This window comes from Camelus bactrianus, chromosome 2 (assembly GCF_048773025.1).
Source record: "Camelus bactrianus isolate YW-2024 breed Bactrian camel chromosome 2, ASM4877302v1, whole genome shotgun sequence".
In the NCBI taxonomy this organism is placed as follows: Eukaryota; Metazoa; Chordata; class Mammalia; order Artiodactyla; family Camelidae; genus Camelus; species Camelus bactrianus.
The window spans coordinates 62,472,347-62,486,478 of NC_133540.1; the positions used below are offsets into that span (position 1 = coordinate 62,472,347).

The window sequence follows — 14,132 nt, forward strand, 5'->3', positions numbered from 1 at the left end:
AAAGAGGTGGAGAACACAAAAGAACTAACCTATTTTTAAGAGGATGGGGGAAGAGGACTAGGGAAAGAAGACAGAAGTGATCTGATCTAAAAATTAAAAAGTGTTTCCTTAACTCTTTATTCTCTACTTGAAGAATATTATATAATTTTATAATTGCCTTAAAAAAAAAAGGAATTGATCTGAGATGTATGAGAATCAGGAAGGCATGGTAGCATGGAAAACAAAAGAGGAGGAATTTCTCAAAGGAGAAGTTGGTCAGCATCTTCAAATACCAGAGACAAATCCAATACAATATGTGCTCAAAAATATTCACTGTGTTTATCAATACACAGGTCGCTTCAACCACTGTGTTTGTAAGTTTCAGTAAGGTGGTAAGGGCAGAAGCCAGGGCACGGCGGGTTAGTGAATCAGCTGAGAGGGAGCAGAAACAATGACTGTGCTTCCCTGAGACGTGAAGTGGAGGTGCCATGTTCAGGATGAACAAGAAGGGGAGAGATTCCTTCTCAGGTGGGTATTCAGAAGCTGGGAATTAGTCACCTCGCAGATTTCGCTTCTTTCTTAAAGACTAATTTGACTAGTTACTCTAATTTTTGTAGAGGAGTTAGTTCTTGAGCCTATTTATGGGAGATTCAGCTGCTTTAGGAAATGCCATCCTTGTACTGATCTCACCACTTCCTCTTACAAAAGGACAGACTTGGGTTACAACTCGTTTGTGTTCTACTCTAACCACCAGGATTCAAGTGAGGGCCAGGGGTGTTGTCCGGAGCCTGGAAACAGGAGGAAAAAGTGATTAAAATAAACACAAAGCTTGTTTACATATTCACAGGAAACTTCCCACGACCTATTAAAATGGAAACAAAGAGATCAGATTCAAGAAAGGGAGGCAAAAGTTGAATTTCTCTTACTCCATGGAGGCCAATTTTCTTTACAGTAAAAAGCCCTGCGAAAGGAAATTAGCCAAATGCACTACTGTTTTCTCTGGCTGCCAGCTTTTCAGCATCCGGTCACATTGCTGCGCTGATTTTCCCCCTTATTACAGGCAGGCGGGAGCTTGAAATTCCCCGCTGAAGCAGAGGGCATCCGGGCAGATGCGTATCGTGGGCAATTGCAGTGTGACTCACACGGGGAGGCTGGGGATCTTGGGAGTTGAACTGAGGACAAAAGGGGAGGGATTTCCCTTCCCTGGACTGGTCTCCGGGTCTCTTTACACACCCCGTTCATCACGTAAGCTTACTGCTTGGCTACAGAGTGCCCCGCGGAGAGAGATTATGAGGCCGTAGGGAAAGTTAGTGCTTGTTGCTTTTTTCCTTTCCTAACTTCTTTGACTTTGTGCTTTACTGTGCTCTTCCTGTTGTTTTTTCCCTGAAGCTCCCCAACCTTAGTTGTGAGCTTATAAGAAATTTTATAGGTAAGATTGGTGACGATGATGCCACTACTTATAATATAAAGAGTAATTATTACTGAGGAGTCCCAAGAAATATGTGGATCTTAATCTTCAGAATACTCGTTAGGAGACAGCAGGAGATATTATTCGGATTCAGACTGACATCCAATTACAGGAAAAGCTGGGGAGGCGGCTTCCCCCTTACTTCCCTCCTTTCCCTTTTCCTCCCCTTTCTCCCTTTTGCCCCTCCCTTTCTTTTCCATTCTTACTCTTCTTAACACTACCAGGTCTGCCCTGATCACCTGCTTTTCTCACAGGGCTTTTTATGAGATTATGCAACACATAGGAAACTATTTTAAATTTCATAAAATCCGATGGCATTGTTTTATGATTATGATGCTCACTCTTGTGGTCTTTTGGAATGAAGATCAAAGATGGTATCACTGATGGAAACACAGCACTGACAGGTGAATATTTCTTTCTTTTACCCTGCACGTGAAACCGAAGGAGAAAGAGTAGTGGATATTGATTGTTAACCAGTTGTTGATGACAGCGGTCATTCTTCTGCCCCAGTTCTACCTGTATCAGGCCGTGTGTGTGTGTGTGTGTGTGTGTGTGTGTGTGTGTGTGTGTGTCTAGATCTACATTTATATTTCTATCTATCACAGATTTTTATGATTCTTAGTCATAAATTACATTGGGTTCCTCAAACTGTTTACTGATTCGTTGAGGCCACCACCACCACTTGAAGAGTAACTGTGACCTTCCTTTTTGGTCTCATCTTCCTTTTCTAACAATTCTCAGTGCACTTACAAAAAGATCAGCTCCTGCCCTGCTTCTGACAGAACAAATGGGCTGGTCTGTTTCTCTCGAGTCCAGAACTCCTGGAGCATCTCTGGAGCTTCCCTCAGTTTCTGAGATCATAGTTACTTTTCCTTTATTTCTGAACATTCAATGAGGAAGGCATTAATCCTTCAGCACATGATACAATATACTTTTAGGATCCTAGGTGCCATCAAGTACCAGATTCAAAGCTGATTAGTTAATACACAAGAGGGCTTCTGGAAGATGCTGGGACTGTTCACGCGGACATATGGGCCATCCACGGCAGCTCACATCTCAGGACCACGTGGAAGTCTGGCACATACTTGTCAGGTGAACACTGTTGGCCTGTTATTCTTGTGAGATATTCTATTATCTCGTATGGCTGAGATGCTTGCTTCTTGCTTCCAGGACATTATTTGGGGATTTTTTTTTTTTTTTTTTGGTTGGGGAGAGGGAGGCAATTAGGCTTGTTTGTTTATTTATTAACCGAGGCATCTCATGCATGCTAAGAACGCACTCTACCACTGAGCTACACCCTTCCCCAAGGGACATTATTGAGTTGGTTAAATCTTTAAATGGGCAGGGAAGATAAAAATGAAGCAGAACCTTCTTCTGACGAGCACTCTTTGCCTCCTCTAGGTAGTTCTATCTTCCCTAGGTTGACAGGATGGGATTTTCTTCTGCCAGATCCCCATTTATTCTCTCTCCCACCCCCACAAGAGCGTAATAACACACCAAAACCATCACATTCCAGGTGCTCAGTCTTAACTGAAGTCTGCAAGATGTACAGTCTTTGGGGGGACCAAGCACGACAAGAGGCTGTTGGCACTTCAGTGGCGACAATGCCTATAGATGGAAATGGAAAAGAAGGTCTGCATGATCTCTGGGGCTTTGCAGACTTGTGACTGTGTAATAACAAGATTACTCCTCCCAACTGCACCCCTCCCTGCAGGACCCACTGTCCCTGCAGGTACTGTTAGATGGCCCAGGTATAGCAAAGAAACTGACTTGTTAACCATGGACAGCACTCTGCTCCCTAACACATGTGCTTCTGGTTTGGTAATCTCACTGGCTGCTGAATTTTCTCAGTGGAATCACTTTTCTTCGGATGGAAATTAAAAAACTCCTTTGGGACAGAAGAGTTGCTTCTTGTTTGATGTCAGAGAGGAAAAAGGACTCCCTCTCCCTCAAGTGGAGCAAGACCATGACACATACCCTGGGACTCTATCGCCCCCTCCCAGACCTACAAGACAGCTCGAGGTTTTATTGTTCATCACTTCATCCTCAGTGTTGTATAGATCACAGTATCACCTTGACAGAAGCCCTGAAGGTGTTTAAAGTTACAAAGGGTAGATGATTTTATCAAGCTGGAACCTAACCATGGCCCTCTTGGCTATACAGCAGAATTTTGTTCAAGGGGTTTTAGTTTTATTGCTGAAGTGATGTTGCATGAAGATATCAACTTTTAAGTAATACTCCATTCATCTTTTAAATTTAGCTCAAGACCAGTGGATGTTCAAAATGAGGCATAGAGCTAAAGTCTTTATTTCTAGGAGAGTGGCTACAGATGCTAATTGAAATTTATGGAGAAAGACAATGGCCCGTGGCAAACTAAGCAGAGCATTTGGGAGGCCACTGGTATTCTGGGAGGATGCGTCCTAATTAAGCTGTACACCTCCCTCTGCTACTCTCAAGACCCAGTGCTGTTGTTTATGACAAAAAACTTACCATTTGTTATAGTGTTCATTTTCCTCCAAGTTTTTGGATTTTTATTTCTGCTAGCAAATTTTGAAAATTGTCCAATTCATTGGACAGCTCTTCCCCTAAGGGGAGCATAAACTGGAATTAAAAATTAACTTTTGCTTCTGAGCACTAGAAGTATAGGATTTTTTTCCTTTTGTGGACATATGACAGAAGAATCTGCTGTAATTTGCTTTTTGGGCACTTGCCCAGATTATGCTCAGAGATACACCAAGAATTGTTAGCAAGGGAAGGAGGAATGGCAAACACAGGCTCTGCGTTGTCATTTCAAAGCTTCAAGGGAACCCTATTAATATAGGAGAAACTTAACCCTTACAGAACTCACCCCATCCTAGGTGCCATTCTTAATTTCTCTTATTCTTGCTCTCTCTCTCTTGTCCCACACTTTTTCCTACTTCATTAGCACTGGCATATTCCTTTAAATCTGCTAAAGGTCATATTTTATAGATGATTGTCTGGATTTAGGAAATACCGACTTACTGATGACTAAGTATGTTGTCTGATCAGAAATGGTCAGTGATTCTCAAGAAGCTAACGTGAAACGTTTGAAGTGTTCATGATTCTGTTTTCATGGAGAGGGCAAGAATGATGGAGACAGCATGGTGAGTGGAAGAATATGCAGCCAACTTCCCAGAAGTTCCTATGGTGGAGGGAAGGTGAGTAAGTGATTCGTTCCTAGGCTTTCTATTGTCACAGACCAGTTGTACTGCAGTCAAATCTTTCCTTACTTTGTGCAATCGCATATTTTTCATTCCCTTTCTTCTGCTCAAGCATAGGTTGCCTATTGATGAAAAGACACTGATTAATACATTAGGAGACCAATAGTGACTTTTCTGAATTGTAGAAGTCTGGCTTAAGACCAATGATGTGCTGGAGAAGGGGAGATCAAGATGGCAGAGTAAGAGGACATGGAACTCATCTCCCTCAACAGACACATCAAAACTACATCTGCAGACCAGAAGAAGGATGATGATTGAGATTCCTGAAACACTACCCTGTTACCTCAACACGAACCAGTTAGAGGAGGATTACACACCCTGCCACCCTCCACGTAAATTTTGCCTATAAAATGCCTCCCTCGAGCCTATCAAGGGAATGTTTTGAGCACTGGCTCCCTTGGACTCCTTGTCTGGCCCCTTACAAAACAAACAAACAAACAAACAAACAAACAAACAAACAAAAAAACCAAACCAAAACAAAAAAACTACATGTGGAATAATTCTCAGAGAAAACCAACTGGCAAATGGGAGACGGACTCCTGTACAACCAAGTCTGTAAGAAAGATACTTACATAATTGGGTAGGATGGGAAGAAAAGCTTCAGACTGGGAACTGTGTCCCTGGGAGGGAGATTGAGAGAAAAAGGGAGATTGCAGGGGTGGACACTTACCCTGGGGAGTGAGTGGCCAAGTCACAAGCCGGGGGTCCCAGTCTTGGGGCCCTATGGGTAGGGGTCAAGCCCCTTTGGCTGCTTGGAGAACCACTGGGACAGACAGAAAGGCTGGAGAAGCCTAGACTCTACTTGAGGAGAGCATGGTGCTGGCGTGCCCCAGGCAGGGTGGAGAGAGGTCTGCCCCAGCTGCTGCCACCTTGCTGCACTGCCCAGTCCAAGCAGAGTGAATGCCCTGGCACTGCTCACTCCACCCACAGCTTGGCACTGGAGCTAGGGCAGCCAGGACCTGGAAAAGGATTTGATGTATGGATGCTGAGGCAGCCTGGGGCCCTGGGGTCTAACCCAGGTGGAGTGGTGGTGGCCATCGTTGGTGCTTACTCAAGAGGCTTCCCAGAAGCAGCCCAGAGCTCTGACAGCAGTGCAGGTGCCAGAATTCCCAGGACAGCCTTGCTGCATGCCCCAGCCCAGCCTGAGTGAACACTCCTTCCCCACTCAACCCTAGCCACAGGCCAGCACTAGACCTGAGGTGGCCACAGCAGGGGAAAGATGTGACCATGGGCAGCACCTGAGTGGAGCCACAGATGCCTACAGAGGCAGAGCACTGAACTTCTGTAATCACACGGGCCCCCCTTGCTTCAGCCTCCCCTCCTTTGGGGCTAAGGCCCTAGAGCAGGGAGAAGGGAACACAGCCAGCTGAGCCTGACCCTCAGGGCCTCAGATCTAGTGATGTGGGAGCAGATCCTGCCCCAGACAAGGTGGTGATGACCACTGAGCAGAGAAGAAGTCCTGCCTCACACACTGTGCAGGCTCTAGTTCCTCCATTACCAGCCACATCCCCCACCAGGGCGATAGCTGCCAGCACACCCCGAGGAAAGACATGACTGGCATCCACATTAAATTCAGCTTTCCCACCAAAGGCACTGGGCATACACAGTCTACATAAGGATGTCCCCACATAAGAACACCCTCTCAAGACCACAGTAAGAACAGGGAACTGTTTCACCTAAATTCATAGAGACAGAGAAAGTTACGTAAAATGAAAGGCAGAGGACCTACTCTCAATTGAAAGAGTAAGAGAAAACTGAAAAAGTAAATAATGAAACAGAAATAAACAATTTACCAAAGAATTCAAGATATTGGTAATAAAAATGCCACCTAAATTAGAGGAAAGAATTGATCTAAACACAGATCATTTTAACAAGGAACTAGACAATATAAAGAAGACCCAGTCAAAAACAGATAATTCAATATGTGAGACAAAAATACTCTAGAAGCAACGAATAGCAAAATAAATGACACAGAGCAACACATAAGCTTCTGCCAGCTGGTATGAGGCGGCTTCAGGATACCACTGAATATATGTGAAGTGCTTAGAGAGTGGCTTGGAACATGGTAAATTCTAAACTAATGTATCTTTTAATAAATTATTAATATTACTATTGTGATTATTATTGTTCTCTGTCTCACTTTTCCTCTCCTTTTATGAATGTATGCATGCATCCAGTGGTGTGCTGGGAAACTTTTTAAAAAGTCTTGATTTGTGTCATTTACCAATTTCCATGTAAGTATTCAAACAATGGGTAATTTCAAGCTACCAATGAGTTAACACTTGGATTGTGAAATTCCTAAATATTTAACAATCTGCCCTCTCAAGCTGGTACAAAATTGCTCCAGCATACAAACGTTTCAAGAGTTAATTTCTAAGGATGTCTGTATTGACTTCAGAATTTTGTTCACAAACATCGAAAGGACAAGTTGTAATTTTTAGATTCTGTATAAGAGAACTTTTTCTCTTTTGAGTAAAAACCTATGAATAAGCGTTTTCTATTTCTTTTTCCCAACTCTTTCTTCTCTCTATTTGAATAATTTTACCTCTCTGTTTACAATAAAATTTTTAGTACAAAATCTTATCTTACATGACTCATTTGACATTTCCTGGAAAGCCTTATTAATTCAGAGTCTTGGCCTTAGAATTTCTGTTAGTTAGAAACAACTATTGCTCTGGCTCTTAGTAGTTACTAGCTTTGTAATTTTGGACAAGGCACTAATCAGGGACAGTAAGAAATATCTCGGAGGACAACTATGAGTACGTGAAAGGATGTTACAAACTACGCATGTTTAAACACATGGCATGTTCTTACTGTCTCAAGAATCAATATTGCAGCTAATTCCTCATGCAGTTGTGTAATGGGGTGGTGGGTGGACAGATGATACGGACTTTTGGTGTCACAGAGTTTGAATGAGGAAAGAGATACTAAGATTAGGACAGTTTGGAAAGAAGCTGAGGCTAGAGAAAATAGTTTAGATAGATAGAAAAGACTGGAGACGGCATCTTAGGTAGAAAAAGTGTATAAATAAAATAACAGAAGGGGAAACAGTCATTCAATACATACTCCCTGGTCACCATATGCCAGACACTGTGCTTGGTGCTAGAGCTATGAAGCAATGAGACAGAATTCCTACATTCATAGGCTCTGAAATCAAGTAAGAGAAGAAGCACTAGATTGGAGAAGATGGTTTGGGAAAAGTGCAAATTCAGTTTTGTTGGGTAAATTGACATAACTTGGTAGAAGAATGTGAATTTGTAGTTATCAGATACATAAAAGAAGTCACTGGGGAACTGCATGTGAGTGACAATTAAAATGGTATTTTGCAACAATTAATTTAGTTGAGAAATGTAGAAGAGATGAGCAGTTTGGAGACAGGGAGAGAGAAGAGAATATTGAAACAATTTAGAAATAAAGACAGCCGGAATTGAGACTGGTAACATTTACTCCCTGTTGTATATGAAGAAGAAAAAAGGAGGAGTCAGAGGTTTAGAAAAACGGTTAGCAAATTTTTCCATACAAAGCCAGATAGTGAATAATTTTAACTTTGCAGGTCATGTCGTCTCGGTTTCAACTACTCAGTTCTGCCCCTGTAGTGTGAAAGCAGCCACAGACAGTACAGAACTAAACGAGCACAGCTGGGTTCCAGCACAACTGGCGGTGGTGGCCTGGCCCACCGACTGCAGTTATCCAACCCCTGGTCTAGAGTACCCAGAAAATGACAATGGTCATTGTTTAGGGCAGAGGATAACTTAACTTTTGGATATGCCTGATTTAGGCGATGAAGAGGAAATCCAAGTGGAAATATGGAAATTTAGGATTGGATTTTTGGAGGAGAGATCAAGGTTGGATTTTGATTTGAGTTATTCACTGTTAAAGTAAGAAAGATGATGCCTTTTTAGGATCAAACCAGGAACACAAAAGACAGAAGCAAACTGATGCAAAGAATCAATTAAGCAGGTGATGAAGGAGCTTAGGAGACAAGTAGGGGGCAACCCAGAGATTAGGAATAGCATGTGGCTAGGATCCTAAGCCATGCTAGGATGGGGTGCTGTTCCTGGAGGGACTGGATGAAGTGTATAGTTACAATAACTGTCCCCAGTGAATGACATTCCCTTGTGTCCAGGCCCTTTGCAATATATTATTGCTGCCCTTCTCATCAAGAAGTCGTCTATTTTTCTATCCTGTTGAGTAAGGGTTGGCCTTGTAACTTGCTTTAACCAATAGAATGTGGTGGATGTGACATTGTGTGAATTCTGGAACCCACAGGTCTTAAAAGGCCTTGAAATTCCAGTCTTGCTCTCTTGAAAGCTTTAGACCACCATGCTGTGAAAAAGCCCACTCTAGTCTGCTGAGAGGTGAGAGGTCACATGGAGGAGAACCCTGTGAACAAGCAAAACAAATTGGCAGACCTGTGAGTGAAGCCCTGCTGAACCGTCCTGGTCCAGTCAAGACATCAGAGATGGCCTCCAAGGCAGAGGGAGGCAGGGTGAGCAATCCTCTGGCTTCTCCCAGCCTGTATTCTCTTGTCTTCCTCAGCACCTCTGCCAGGGCCTCCTTTCTCCCTCCAGGGCCTCCAGTTAGTCTAACTCAGTGAAGCCAGCTGATAGGGGTCCCCCCTGAAACATGACCTGCCAAATGGCGTAGAACTGGGGAAACAAGTTGAGGATCAAAGGAAATTAAGCAAAGGAAAGCAAGAATGAAGTAGGGGAGAAAAGTGGAGGGTTTAGCCCTGTTGCAAGCATGGAGAAGAAAGAGGAATTGGTAAAGAAGCAGAGATGGACCCACCAGGTAGGCGGAGAAGCAATAATATAATATTGGCCTTAATTAAAAAATGAGAGGGTTATAAGGAAGAAGGAGAGGTCTGATAAATGGTGTAAAATAATGCAGAGACTTCAAAGAGGGTGACAGATGAAAGAGACAATTTTACTTGGTGGACAAGCAGTAATTAGGGACACATGAGTGGCCTGTAAGCACTGATTAACTTTTCCTTCCCAACTCATGGTTTGAAAATCCTAGAAGGTTTGTAAAATTGTCATAGGGGACTCATCATTAAAAATGGTAATGACATCTATTTTGGCCTCTAGTGTGTTTAAAAAATTATTTGGTAAGTTTATAAAGATTATTGTATGTAATATGTCTCCATTAAAAAAAACCATGCAGAGGTGTATAAAAATTAGGTCAATAATCTCTAATTTCTGTTTTAAAAATATCTAAATGATGATGTGATTATTTTTTCTTTGAAAACTGAACCCTTTGAGGGTCTTATAGAATGTATTGAGTGGCCATGTACACCAGTCACTGGATATAAGATCACTGTAGTTTGGTCACCCAGTTGAATACCTCTAGCCATTGTGCTGATTTTGATTACTATAGAGCTAATTTTTTTTTTATTCTCAAGTACCTTTTAAGTTTAATATATATCCATGATGGGACTTTTGATAAAGACAAAAATCAAACTGAACACTAAAGTTAAATATGAGTTAATTAAGAGTATAAAAATGATAATAATGCTCTAATTTGCTTCAAGACATCCTGCCTAAAATTCTGGTTTCATTGATTTAATCACATTTTAAATATAGCACACCAAAATCTCTCTAGTACTTCTAAAACCAGTGTAAAAAAAAAAAAAAAAAAAAAGCAGAGCAACAAATACATCTCATTTAGCTTTTTTACTTATTATAAATAAAGATAACCCATATCTTTAATGCAACATTTTCAAAGAAGTGTTGCTTTAGATAATTTTGTCTTATTATTTAAAAACAAAATTTAAGGGGGGAGGGTATAGCTCAGGGGTAGAGTGTGTGCTTAGCACGCATGAGATCCTGGGTTCAATCCTCAGTACTGCCATTAAAAGTAAATAAAGAAACCTAATTACCTCTTCCCCATAAAATGTAAATACTGTCTGATACCATTTATAGAAAATTATAAAAAGTCAAATCTAAACTAAAATGACAGAAAGTAAATCAGTGGTTTCCTAGGACCAGAGTTGGGGACAGATAACAGCAAAGGAGCATGAGGGAATTTTGGGGATGATGGAAATATCTGTATCTTGATGGTGGAGGGAAATTACACTGTTAAATTCAAGGAACTATACATTACAAAGTGTGCATTACATTACATTGAATATAAATTAAATATAATTAAAAAACCATGTATGACTTCATAAAATAATTTATTATTTTTTTAATGTTCAATTAGATAATTCCAAATATTAGGTCACAAAAGCAGACCTTTGTCTATAAGGGCCAGGACTGGGGTGAGTCAAGTAAGGGAACCAGGGCACAAAGTGAAGGCAGCACTCGCTGCCAGGTTTCTGAAAGGGCCAGCCCTGAACTCGTATGTCCCTAAATTTTCCCTTCTTAAATTTTGTGTCCTGAGTGCCTCACTCTTATTTTTTTTAATGTTTCCATATTATTTATTTTTTTGGGGGGGGGATTTAGATATATTTATTTTTTAACAGGTACTGGGGATTGAACCCAGGAACCTTATGCATGCCAAGCATGCGCTCTACCACTAAGCTATACCCTCCCCAACTCATCCTTTTAGAGGACTTCATAAAAGTTAAAATTTCATTCTATCTTTTAATATACATTTGTTAAACCAAATGTTATAAAATATGTTGCCATTAAATTTTGTTTGTTGTCAAATATATTTTAAAAAATATTGGTGCAGGTTGTTGGGTTTCTGGAGTGTGAGGATTGAGGCCTTTCACTTCTGGAAAACTCTTAGCCATCATCTCATGAAATACTGCTCCCCACCCCACCCCTACCCCACCCCTATTTTCTCCTGAAACACTGAATGGGCATGTGTTAGAACTTTCTTTTCTTTTTTTCTTTTTTTGGACCCTCTTTTTTTTTTTTTAATTGAAGTATGGTCATTTACAATGTTGTGTCAGTTTCTGGTGTACAGCACAACAGTTCAGTCATCCATAGACATACATATATCTGTTCTTCATGCTCTGTTATCTCTCGTTCATTTTCTCCATCCCTTTGTCTCTTTGTCCTGCATTCTGAACAAAAGCTTGAGTTCTCTCTTCAGTTGTTTTTAACCCGTGGTTTATCCCATCCATTGAGTTTTTAATTTTCAAGATGATTATTATTTTTATTTCTTCAAGTTCTATTTGTTTATTGAATCTGCCTGTAATGTTGACATCCTCTAGTATTTCTTTTAAAAAGTTAAAGGGACAGTCTTTCCATTTTAAACATTAATAATAAATCTCACCAAAATGGCAAGAATTTGGTCTTGCTCATTGATGTGTCCAATCCCAGGCACCAAGGATAATCTGGCACAAAGGATGCAACTGATTAACATTTGTTTACAAATTTATTATTTGCAATCTTTGCAGGCCAGATTCTGGTTTTTTTTTTTTTTTTTTTTTTTTTTTTTTACTGTTTTGGCTGATTCTTGCTAATGACAACTTATTTTCTTGGGTGTTGTGTGATTTTTTCCCCCTTCTTACTGTGAGCTCACATTTCTTGGAAACTTATTTGGGAAAACTGTGTTCTGGATCTAAGGTGTTTTCCTTTGGAAAGTTTCTATATTTGCTCTTCCCAGATGCTTCAGAGGCATTCACAATCATAAGCCACTTTAAATTCCTAGCTTGGGGTTTTTACAGCTTATATGGGTAGAATGCATGAGCCCCAAATTTACATGAAGACCACCTTATGATTAAAAGTTCTCATGGGAGAACTTTCTGTTTTCTTCACACAGGACAAAGGCAGGATTTTATTTTTTTTCAATTTATTTTTTTTTCTTCTTTTCTTTTTTTTTTTAAATTAAAGTATAGTTGATTTACAATGTGTTAGTTTCTGGTGTACAGCATAGTGATTCACATATAGATATAGACATAGATAATTTTTCATTATAGGTTATTATAAGCTATTTAATATAGTTCCCAGAAGTAGGATTTCTTACTACTTCTCCTGAAGGTTGAAATGGAGGCTTAAGAAAATTCAGGTTATACAGCTAGAAAAGGAAAGAGTTAGGAAGAGTACATAGATTTGTAGGACTTTGAAGCCCATGCTTTTCCCTTACACCAAATGCCTTCAAACGACTTGTACTGTGTTGATATAGGAACCTGACTTAAACCAGCTCTCAAGGGGGTGAACAAATTAAAGCCTGCAGGAGATCAGTCATGTCCAGCCACCAGCGTGGCGTCAGAAATGGCACTGAGCAGAAGTCTGCAGAAGCTTTCTGGTTCTTTGTGGCTATTGCCTCTGTGAATTCACCATGAAGGGTCTGGTGGCAGCCTTAGCCTGGAGTTGGAGTTGTTATATTGGTCAGCAAAGCAGGCAGTCAGGGAGGGAGCTGGGCACGGATCACGGAGAGCAGGATAGACTGGAACTTCTTTGTCTATCCTTCCCTGACTTGAGCAACCACGATCTTCTGAGCATAACGGCTGCTGCTTTCCTTGGCCTCCCAAATCGCACGCAAACGTCTCCGGGGCACTAACCCAGGACTACACAGGGAAGAAGATTCCGGGAAGTGTGGTTCCAGCTTATCTAAACAGACACAGTCTACAACCACCAAAGGAGGGGAAACACTTGGCAGCCTACTTATGCTGGTCACGTCTTTCTCCATATCTTAGGAGAGGAACTGCAGGGCTTAAGACTCTTCGTAAGTGATCACTAGCTGCCTTAACTTCTCACCACAAAACTTACCATCCGGAGAGTGGCTGTGGGAGTTGTATACTTTGTGCATCTAGTGTTATAAGTGTATTTTTTTTCCTGGGGTGTCAGTTTCAGAAGCAAAAATATGTGGTAGTTTTTGATCCATAATTCCTGCAGCTTTCTAGGAGGCTATTTAAAAATCTTCGGTTCCAGTAAAAATGGGAAGCTGTCAGTTTTGGAGCAGAGGTACAAAGTGAATGCTTGCCACTGACTGGCACCTTCACGTAGGCTACATAAACACGTGGGAAACTGATTTATTGAGAGAGAAACATGACCTTCACCAGTTAACGTGACCACCCCTCCCTTACCCCTGTTCTGTGGGTCAAGATCATTTGAAACCCTGCAAGTTCTCAGGTGAAGAGGATCCTCTGTCAGCCCACCCCTTGCTTTTGAAAAAGGGTCTCCGAAAGATGTGACTTTAATTCAGGGTCTGCAGAGTTTCTTTCAAAGAACTCATGTTTATGTATCTGGAGTCCGCCTCAGTCATGACAGACTTCATTTTTTCATATGGGATTATGTGTGTGTCTCCTTGTCCTCCAGTCCAGAGCATAAGAACATAGGTGAGCTGTACCATCTACCAATTCTGGGCAAGATTTGCTCTTTTGAATAGTAATAATAGTCATTGTTATGTTTAATCATATTACAATTATTTTATAATTATTACTGTTAGTATTATCATTCCTCTGGCTCCTTTTTTTCCTGGTGCTCTTAAGGTGTTTTACCATTTGCAGAGTTCTTCACAAACATTTTTCCATTTCCTTCTCACAATTA

The 14,132-nt window shown here is 41.0% G+C and overlaps 1 long non-coding RNA gene across 2 annotated transcripts; it reads left to right on the forward strand.

The window, feature by feature from the left end:
- The first annotated feature begins 647 nt into the window (after positions 1 to 647).
- LOC141573612 (uncharacterized) lies at positions 648 to 7,730 on the forward strand. Of its 2 annotated transcripts, none has more exons than XR_012499487.1 (3): positions 648 to 1,851; positions 2,386 to 4,626; positions 4,747 to 7,730. It is a non-coding gene; the product is annotated as an uncharacterized LOC141573612 (long non-coding RNA). The 2 variants fall into 2 exon arrangements; XR_012499488.1 differs by having other exon boundaries at positions 2,386 to 2,539; positions 2,849 to 7,730.
- Positions 7,731 to 14,132: the final 6,402 nt, after the last annotated feature.